Raw genomic sequence first — 10,470 nt, 5'->3', positions numbered from 1 at the left:
AAAACTGATTTTGATTGGTTGGGCCTTGCTCCCCAGTGGGTGGGCCTATGCCCTCCCAGTCCCACCCATGGCTGCGCCCCTGCCCAGTCATGTGAAATCCATAGATTAGGACCTAATTTATTTATTTCAATTGACTGATTTCTTTATATGAACTGCTGAATTTATATTTTTGTTCAGTATCAGTTCTCTATGTCTGACAAGTAGTATGAAGCTGAGTATTGTTTCTTTATCCTATGTAATGTATTCCCAGTAAATGTGGTTGATGTCTTTTTCCACCTGTTCAGAGAAATTAGTCAAGTTATTACGTTTATGTCCCATCCTACGTCCTGATATTACCAGGCTCTGACCACTAGATGGTGCTGTTCCGGGTGATTTATTTTTTAAAGATCCCCGGCTGGCACTGTTCCCCTACTAGTCCGCTGTGCAGGTTCTCTTGACAATTGTCTCAGTACCTATGACTGGTCATTTTTTCCCTGGGTCTACGTTTAATGCCTGCAGTTCAGTGCTGGGTGCCAGCCGTTTACCATAACGCATCCTACCGCCTAAACCGAGTGAGGCTCGTTGTGACAACAGAATCTCCGGGTGGCACTGCCAATCGGCTATGTCACTGATCGCCGGAGCCCTTGTACCCAGAGTGGGCCTGGCTTTAGGCAAACCTTGGAACATGAACACTGTTCTTTCAACCTCAAGTTCCACAATGTTCATAGGTGTGAAAAGTGTCCCTTCGATCACATCGACTGTTCCCGAGGCCTCAGCGCCCGTTTTGAGGGAGGAAATATCCTCTAGTCTCCAGAAACAGGAAATCCAAGTGGTTCCTATGACGAAGATCCAGGACGGCTGGTACAGACAATATTTCCTGGTTCCGAAAAGCGACTGGACTTTGCATCCCATTCTAGACCTTCGTGCCCTCAGCATCCATGCTACTGTCCCGTAGAAACCAGAAAAAGAGCTGTCTGACTCCATCTCAGCACATTCTCTTTCTGGGTCTCGAGCTAGACTCCCTCGCATATCGCTCTTTTCTATCCCCATTCAGGGTGTCCGGGTTTCGGCTATGCTTAGCCAAATTTCAGCTGGGTCACACAGTGCATTTTCCCCAGTGCCTACGCCTACTGGGGATGATGGCTTCTGTGATGGAAGTCGTTCCTGTAGGGCTATTGTTGATGTGGCCCTTCCATCACTGAATGCTAGCCACTCAGCTGGACGTATCTCGCAGCCTAAGCCGGTTGCTTCGGGTGTCCCTGTCAGGACTATTGGCCATGGCTAAGTGGTGGGACCCTCTGCTATTGGCAGGGGGCTCCCATGGGCTGAGTTGTGTCCCGTAAGGTGATCACGACAGATGCATCATCCCGAGGGTGATGCGTGCTGTACAAAGGCAACTCAATTCGGGGGTATGGACACTGGTGCGGAACACACTGCATGTCAATTACCTGGAGCTCCTAATGGTGTGTCTGATGCTCAGGCGCTTCCCCCTGCTTTTGTCGGGCCGGCTTGTGATGGTCAGAACCGACATGACTGTGTCTCTCTCCCTCCTAACTTTGGCTGTCTCCCTATTGCTGTGGAGCAGTGCACACATGCTCTCGCTTTGGGCGACCCATTTTCCCGGTTGCTTCAACTCAGGTTCAGATCTTTTATACAGGTGGGACGCTCTCTCTCAGGAGAGGCTACAACCCTGGGTGGTCTCCCAGGTATGGGACATTTTTGTCAGAGCCGACGTAGATCTTTACGCATTGCACGAAAATGCGCAGTGTCGTCAATTTTTCTCGATGAGGGATCTGAGTGCCCTGTTGGGAACGGACGCTCTGGCGCACCAGTGGCCTCGGACCCTCCTTTACATGTTTCCACCAGTGGTTCTGATTCAGCCCACATTGGAGAGGATGTGCCGGGAGGGCTTATCACTGATTCTTGTGGCTCCCCGTTTGCCCAGGCAGCTTTGGTACACAGATATCATTCGCCTTTTAGGCGGGTACCCATGGCAACTCCCGTTGCACAGGGACCTGTTGTCCCAGGCACATGGGGCCCAGAGATTTGGTTCCTATGGGCCTGGCCCCTGAAAGGGCCAATCTGATAGCTAGAGGTTTACCTCCGAATGTTATCACTAACATTCAGTCTGCAAGGGCACCCTACACGAGAGGGCTGTATGTGTATAAGTGGCAAGCGTTTGAGCTCTGGTTCCAATTTTAAGGACTTGTTTCCTTTCAGTGCTCTGTGAAGGACATTCTTATGTTCCTACACAAGCTTTTCGAACAGGGGTAGGCATTTTCTACGTTAAAAGTGTACATGGCCACTATCTCAGCGTGTCATGTGGGAATTGACGGAGCCTCACCAGGGGCCCACCCCTGGTTGTGCGGTTTCTGAAAGGTGTACGGCATCTCAGACCCGTCTCTAAACCTATTGCACCCATATGGGACTTGGCGTTGGTTTTGGAGGCCCCCTTTGAGTCTCTGGAGTTGGTGGATCTGAAGATCCTCTCCTACAAAATATCCCTGCTCATCGTTTTGGTCTCGGCTAAATGTGTTGGGGACCTCCACGCGTTATCCGGTACTCAGTTCGCCCTGGGTGACTGTAAGATGACGTTGCGTCCAAATGCGGCCTTCGCCTCATAAGTCATGGCTTTGTCCTACAGGTCCTTAGCTTTTGAGCTATTTCCCTTTTCACCTCCTCCTTTTGCTTCTGAAGAGCAACAGAGGTTACATGCCCTGAGTCCGGTGCGAGCTTTACTCACATACATTGAATGGACCCGAGAGATCCGGTTATGTGGACCCGGGATATCCCTTTTTTTATTTTTTGCTAATCCAGCTTGAGGCAGGGTGCTCCCTAAGTAGAGTCTCTCACGCTGGATTATGGAGGCTGGCATATCTCCCTGGTATATAGCAGCAAGGGGCAAGGGTTTCCTAGGCACCCACTTCACCAGAGGTCTAGCAGTGTCTTGGGCGTTGTTTAAAGTTTGACTATAGAAGATATTTGTGTTGTGGCAAGTTGGGCATCGCCACACACTTTGTGAGATTTTATTGCTTGGATATCACTGCTTCCAGTGTAGTCCACAGGTTGCTTACAGCTGGGATAGGGAAAAGTCACTAGGCAGTGCGCTGTGTGCCCAATACCCAGACTGCCGTATCTGGGTCAGGTCTGGGTTGTCTGCCATGGGCCGTTTTCATTTAGTATCCATTGGGGTCATCTTGGGGCGTGATTATATTTCCCCATAGTATGCTGTAACGAAGTTGACTGGCTGAAAGGGAACGTAATGTTATGACTATAACTATTGTTCCCGGAAAGGAGGGAAATGAGGTACAACACCTGTTTGGCCGAGCGCTGCGCATTCCTGGGCTCGGTGAAGAGCAGTATTAAATTGAAGGAATGAATCCGAGCCTCACGCTTATCACCGGAATGCAGGGCTTCAAGCGAGGTATGGATTTCATTGGCCTTGTCAGGTGTGATTGTAGATCCTTCAACCAAAGTCACGAGAGTGCGACTCCCCATAGTCTGTTGTAGCTTGTTTCCCTCCTTCAGGGAACAGTAGTTATAGTCATAGCGTTACGTTTTTTAAAAACTTTGTGGTCTGAACTTGGTTCTGCATCTTTTGAATGTCCCTGAGATTGGAGGTTTAGCCTAATAATATTACCCTGCTTACGCATGCATGTACGCACGACACTGCTGTTCGATATATCTTCAGTGTTCATCTGTGTTTCTGTGTTTCAGTTTATTTTATCGTGGCCTATTTGATGGCATTGAAGCAAAACCCATGGATGCCCAATTTGGCACACTACACATTCATATTGCATAGCATTTCCTTGCACACTGCTATCAACGAGAGGCAGACATGCAAACCTTGAGCTTAAATCATCACCCCTCCCTCACAGCATACCTTTTTGTTACTATTTTAATAGGTAGAAAAGAATAGATAGAGATCTCTTTATAAAAAGAAACGTCCTCTCACTGTCAACTGTGTTTATTTTCAGCAAACTTAACATGTGTAAATATTTGTATGAACATAACAAGATTCAACAACTGATACATGAACTGAACAAGTTCCACAGACATGTGACAAACAGTAATGGAATAATGTGTCCCTGAACAAAGGGTGGGTCAAAATCAAAAATAACAGTCAGTATCTGGTGTGGCCACCAGCTGCATTAAGTACTGCAGTGCATCTCCTCCTCATGGACTGCACCAGATTTGCCAGTTCTTGCTGTGAGATGTTACCCCACTCTTCCACCAAGGCACCTGCAAGTTCCCGGACATTTGGACATGGCCCTAGCCCTCACCCTCCGATCCAACAGGTCCCAGACGTGCTCAATGGGATTGAGATCCGGGCTCTTTGCTGGCCATGGCAGAACACTGACATTCCTGTCTTTGAGGAAATCACGCACAGAACGAGCAGTATGGCTGTTGGCATTGTCATGCTGGAGGGTCATGTCAGGATGAGCCTGAAGGAAGGGTACCACATGAGGGAGGAGGATGTATTCCCTGTAACGCACAGCATTGAGATTGCCTGCAATGACAACAAGCTCAGTCCGATGATGCTGTGACACCACACCAGACCATGACGGACCCTCCACCTCCAAATCGATCCCGCTCCAGAGTACAGGCTTCAGTGTAACGCTCATTCCTTCGACGATAAACACAAATCCGTCCATCACCCCTGGTGAGACAAAACTACGACTCGTCAGTGAAGAGCACTTTTTGCCAGTCCTGTCTGGTCCAGTGACGGTGGGTTTGTGCCCATAGGCGACGTTGTTACCGGTGATGTCTGGTGAGGACCTGCCATCCTGTACTTGTCCCGCAGGTGTGATGTTCGGATGTCCCGATCCTGTGCAGGTGTTGTTACACATGGTCTGCCACTGCGAGGACAATCAGCTGTCCGTCCTGTCTCCCTGTAATCTTAGGCGTCTCACAGTACAGACACTGCCATTTATTGCCCTGGCCACATCTGCAGTCCTCATGCCTCCTTGCAGCATGCCTAAGGCACGTTCACACAGATGAGCAGGGACCCTGGGCATCTTTCTTTTGGTGTTTTTCAGAGTCAGTAGAAAGGCCTCTTTAGTGTCCTATGTTTTCATAACTGTGACCTTAATTGCCTACCGTCTGTAAGCTGTTAGTGTCTTAATGACCGTTCCACAGGTGTATGTTCATTAATTGTTCATGGTTCATTGAACAAGCATGGGAAACAGTGTTTAAACCCTTTACAATGAAGATCTGTGAAGTTATTTGGATTTTTACGAATTATCTTTGAAAGACAGGGTCCTGAAAAAGGGACATTTATTTTTTTGCTGAGTTGACATGCAAACAGAAAGAGGGCCAAGTTTTCAGGAAAGGGGGATGGAGGCTGCATCCCTAATGGCATCCTATTCTCTACATAGTGCACTACTTTTGACCAGAGCCCTATGAGCCCTGTGGGCCCTGGTCAAAATTGGTGCGCCATATAGGGAACTGGGTGCCATTTGGGACACAGCCGGAAAGGAGAGGGAGGAGGGCTGGCTGGTTGGTGCTGTCAATCTCATTCTTCTCTTTGTCTCTTCTTATCCATCCTTCCTCGTCTGACAGGAGTCGGCTGAGCAGAACGGTGCCTACGTGTCTGTCTGCCTGTCTGCCTGCCTGCCTGCCTGCCTGACTGCCTGTAATTCATATTCTCAACTTGTGCCCTGCCATCAAGAGAGGGAGAGAGAAAGAGAGAGACAGATAGAGGGAGGTAGACATAGAGGGTGGGGAGATGGAGAGGAGGGGGGGGTGAGAGACACATGGAGGAAGGAAGGCAGGGGGAGAGATTGTGGGAGGGAGGGAGAGAGAGGAAGAACGAGAGGTAAACAGATGAGCTGGAGAGAGAGAGATAGATAGAGAAAAGCCTTGACAGAAAGGAGGGAGAATGGAAGGCACAATTGAGTTTCTTCTAGAAAAGTGTTTCCCAAACTGGGGGTCGCGGCAGGGGTCCAGGTGGGTCGCGGGGTGACGTTTTTTGTGCATTGCAACAACAGCAACAACAAATTATATATTGAACAAAATACATAGACATTTTCGGGATGGAAAACACTTTCAGTATAAACTTCAACGACTAAAACCAAATAGAAGGCATGTAGAAAATATAATGTACCTATGTATTTTGAAATAATAGCCTATAATCGTTCAGAACATACAATCACCAAACTAAAATTTAGACAATCAGGCACCCATTGAATTTTTTAGAATGTTTGGGCATAAGAACACAGTATTAGCCATGTCAAAATGCGTAGAATTTCAGGAAATTAACATAAAACTGCTAAATGTTATTTCAGCTCCATGGCAAAATGTCTAGATTTGCAGAACATTTGCTTCAAAACAGATTTTTCTTCTTCTCTGCTGCCAAGATCATGGCCTCAAATGTTCTTGCCCAGGGCCTGGACAGAATTCAGCCCATTGCCACGCCCCCCTGTTGATCCAGAAAAAACACTGCATGTTACAAATAATTTCATAATTACATGGTCAATTTCTTAACATTGGTCACACTTGTTATTGATTTGAACCTGACTCATTCCCAAACTCTTTGTTTCACTGATCTCCCCATCTGCTCCATGAGTGTGCTTTAGTTTGTTGTTCATAATCAAAGATATGTTCCTTCCACCTCTTGGTTCTGCAAGTATCTTTTTCTTTAACTTTTTTCCCCATTGCAAATACAAGTAGATACATTATGATTTATCTTCAGTGAGAGCTCAATAGTAAAAAGATAAGATATATATATTTTTTAACACAAGAATCCATACAATACAACAATAATCACATATGCAAGATAAGAAGTGTTTCCAGGTAACAGTAATATGGGTGGCATTAGATGCATTGGGGACCAGTTTTTTCCCTTTTCACCTCCACAGACTGACCGATAGGTGAGATAACTGCATACACAGTTGATGATCTCATGTGACAAGAGTGAGGGTGAGAAAAACTAGCAACATAAAAACCTCTCCCTCATCTCTTTGAGATTCAGCAGGCTTTGCAAGGTAAATTCCAACACCATATGATCAGGACAGATTGCGGGGCTTGTGTTCCGTAGCGTAACCAATAGGCAATTGGATTGAGAATAATTCTCTCTAACGACGAGGCCGGCTCAAGGCTGTTAGTGGTAATGACAACACCATGCTACGTCCCCCGAGACAGGGAGGTTGTGTGTGTGTGTGTGTGTGTGTGTGTGTGTGTGTGTGTGTGTGTGTGTGTGTGTGTGTGTGTGTGTAGGGCGGCCTCCGAAGTGACTCTTTACACTATATTGAAAGATTTGCTTTGTGTTGTCTTAGGAATTCAGACTTCTCTGTATTGCTCTCCACATCCCCCATTCTGTCACACCTCTGTGAAACACAGGTGCAGTTGTGATGATGTCCTGTAGGTCTGAAAATTTTGAAGAAATATATGTAAAACATTTATAAATAATTCTAAAAAGTCTGTATTAGCGGACCGATATAGCCATCTGCAGAGCAGAAGAAAAAATAATGTTGCACAAAAGTAGTGGACTGGGCCTTTACTACTCAGGGCTGGTTCTGGCCATTCTGCCTTCCTAGGCGAGAAAAAAATATTGGCGCCCCCGCAAAACTAGTCTCAGTAAGCAAAATGATGTTGAAAAGACGTCTAAAATACATATTTTCCAGACGTTGAAGTTGAAGGTTCAATTTAGGTTCTGAATGAAAGGTGAAAATAGGTATTTTCCGGACATTAAAATCAGGTTCAGTTTCGGTTCTGAATGAAAGTTGAAAAGACGACATTTATAGATGTCTATGTTTGGACCAAATCAAGGCCGGTCCGGTCCAGACCAGACCAAATCTGAACCAAACATAGACGTCTATTTTTGGGCCAAATCAAGACTTCTCCAGACCGGACAAAATCTGAACCAAACATAGACGTCTATGATTGGTTCAGATTTGGTCCGGACTGGACCAAAAATATATGTCCATGGAGGTTGAAATCAAGTCCGTACCACACCAAATCTGAACCAAACATTGATGTCTATGTTTGGGCCAAATCAAGGCTGGCCCAGACCGGACCAAAAAACCAACGTCCGTGGACGTGGAAATCAAGGCCGGTCTGGACTGCACAAAAAAAATTGTTCAGACAGGACCAAAAAAGACGTCCAAAAGACGTCGGCGTCGGTCCGCGCTTACTGAGGTGTAGCCTACCATGTCCGCCTGCAATGGAATTTTATGAATGCCCATCCATGTGGTAGGCCCACCGTTTGTAAAACAGGCATTGGCTTTATTAGTCCTGATTCCTGTGACTAATCATTTTAGCCATTTAAGCTCTGAATATCAGCTACCCAACTTCATCAGCAGTTATCCTGAGCTTATTTGCAATGTGTTTAGACAGTGTGAAATCCATAAGTATTTTATTTTTCGCTATCATCAGCTCCTCAACAATTGATGGATATAAACTTGAAACCACTGATCATGACAATTTAGCCCACTGTTGAAACTCATGGACAGCAGTTGTGAGTAGCCTGATTATCCATTCCATATTGTCCATTTTACTTTGACCTGTCCTGTTTTTAGGATATGTTGTTTTTTAACATATCAGCAAATGTTTTATCTGATTGTCTGCCATTTAGGTTAGGCTATTTGATCGGAGAAACCTGCATGATGTTAAAGTGTCTGTCTCCAGCCTGTAGGCTACAGAAAAAAGGCCACATACTCTTTCTACCATATCCTATACTGTATCTGCTACTTGATTTATCTTAAATATTTTTTTTGACGGAATGTTGGTGGAGTGCCGCAGCAATGCGTCTCTCCAACATCACCCTGGAGAGGCGCGCTGGGAATGGACAACTGAAATATTTTGCGGTGCTGCCTTTGACAAAGTGGGCACCGCTTATCACAGGGAGGCATCAGCACTCACCTAAAAAAACAATATGCCACTGGTTGAGATATTGTCATTGTTTTTGGGCAGAATGTTGTGAGGTTTTATGTGTTGTTGGAGGTGCGGTCTTGATCAGTTTAGCTCAGAAAATGCCGGCCTCTTCAATCTGCTGCCTAATCCTGCCTAATGAGCGGGATGGCCTTGCCTGTATTAGCCGACCAACATAACCCTCTGCAATTTGCCGTTTACAGCTCCCGGAAAGAAATACCCCCCCCTTCCTCTGACAAAAATTCACCCCCAACCCCAAACATCTTCCCGCGGCTATGCTTTACAGTATCCTGAATTGGTCAACAACTCAGATTTTCTATTTTAACATGGTCAAATGGTTATAAAAGGTTCTTAGATTGATTTTCTCTTTCTCTTTTGTTCCTGACCTGTCGTGGTGAGATACACTATTTCCCTCTCCTCCCCAGGAAGGGCATGGCCTCTTAGGCTATGACTTCTTTCTCCCTCTGATAAACATTTTAATAGGCTAATTGCATGGTATTATCACGGGACGCTTGTGAGGTATATACAGTATATAGCATATATGATAACATATTACCCCGCTACAGTAAATGGTGACGTGATATATTATTAGGAACTTGTGGATTATATTGTTAACTTCAGATGTCCGGCGTGGGTGAGTTCGTTTTTTTTCTAATGTAGAGGATTAACGTATGCTTCATTGTTGTATACCCACCGGTCTGTAAAAAGTTTTGATTGATCATTCCATTTCATTCCCTAATACAAAAACGTAGCCCATGTGACGGAGAATATGCAAGCAACCAATCTTTTTCAGTTATGGGAATTATCTCATGTCAATGATTTGACTCAAAAGCTGATCAATAAAAATATTAATGGTCTTAATATTGATTTAACTTGCGATTAAATTCTTCAGTACAGACAATATATTGGCATGCATAAGAGGATGTTAATTCTAGCGCTTGCTGTGTTTTTACTCAGGAAAAATGAATTCTGACACAGAAAACTAGCGATGAACATGCTTGATACCGCTGTGAGATCCCAGAAGACATCAGAGCGCAAAATAGAGGAGTTGCAATCAGAACTTCAAGCATGCGAAAAAGAACACAAGCTGACTAGGTAATATCTACATGACGCGCAGCGAGATTTGTTAGAACAGAGCATAAATGGGCTCCAAAGCGACTTGTCTGACTCGGCTAAAGATAGCGGGATGGATGCAAAGTGAGTCCCACCTACGGGTGTAGTGTGCGCATCCACACCTCTCTCTAGAGTGCGGGCAGGCCAAGCTCCCAAAATAGCCCCTATTGCAGCTATTAGAATGGGTACAGATGCTAATCCCAAACAGCTCACAAAGCGTTGTTGTGATTTCTGTAAAAGGGAAGGGCATTGTGGTCTGGCGCTGTTGGAACCTAGACAGAGGAAATCCTCCTGCGCATTTCAGGCAGTCTGCCGGCCCACAGAGTAGGACCAACTATCCAGTTATGTTTTGCAACTCTTGTTAGAGAAGCGGTCATACTGTGCAGATGTGTTGATGTGATTTGAAAGAGTCAGGCGCAGGAGGGTAAATCACAGAACAACAGGTTTATTCAGTTGACACAGCGGTACGCAGCAATGCGTCAAACACTCCATTGCAGAAATAGACAG

General features: G+C 45.6%; 1 pseudogene; it reads left to right on the top strand.

The window, feature by feature from the left end:
- Positions 1 to 2,010: 2,010 nt before the first annotated feature.
- Positions 2,011 to 3,078, top strand: LOC121536151 (annotated as a pseudogene).
- The last annotated feature ends 7,392 nt before the right edge of the window (positions 3,079 to 10,470 follow it).

This window comes from Coregonus clupeaformis, chromosome 23 (genome assembly GCF_020615455.1).
Source record: "Coregonus clupeaformis isolate EN_2021a chromosome 23, ASM2061545v1, whole genome shotgun sequence".
NCBI classification, from domain to species: Eukaryota; Metazoa; Chordata; class Actinopteri; order Salmoniformes; family Salmonidae; genus Coregonus; species Coregonus clupeaformis.
This window is presented reverse-complemented; position numbering and strand designations above follow the sequence as displayed.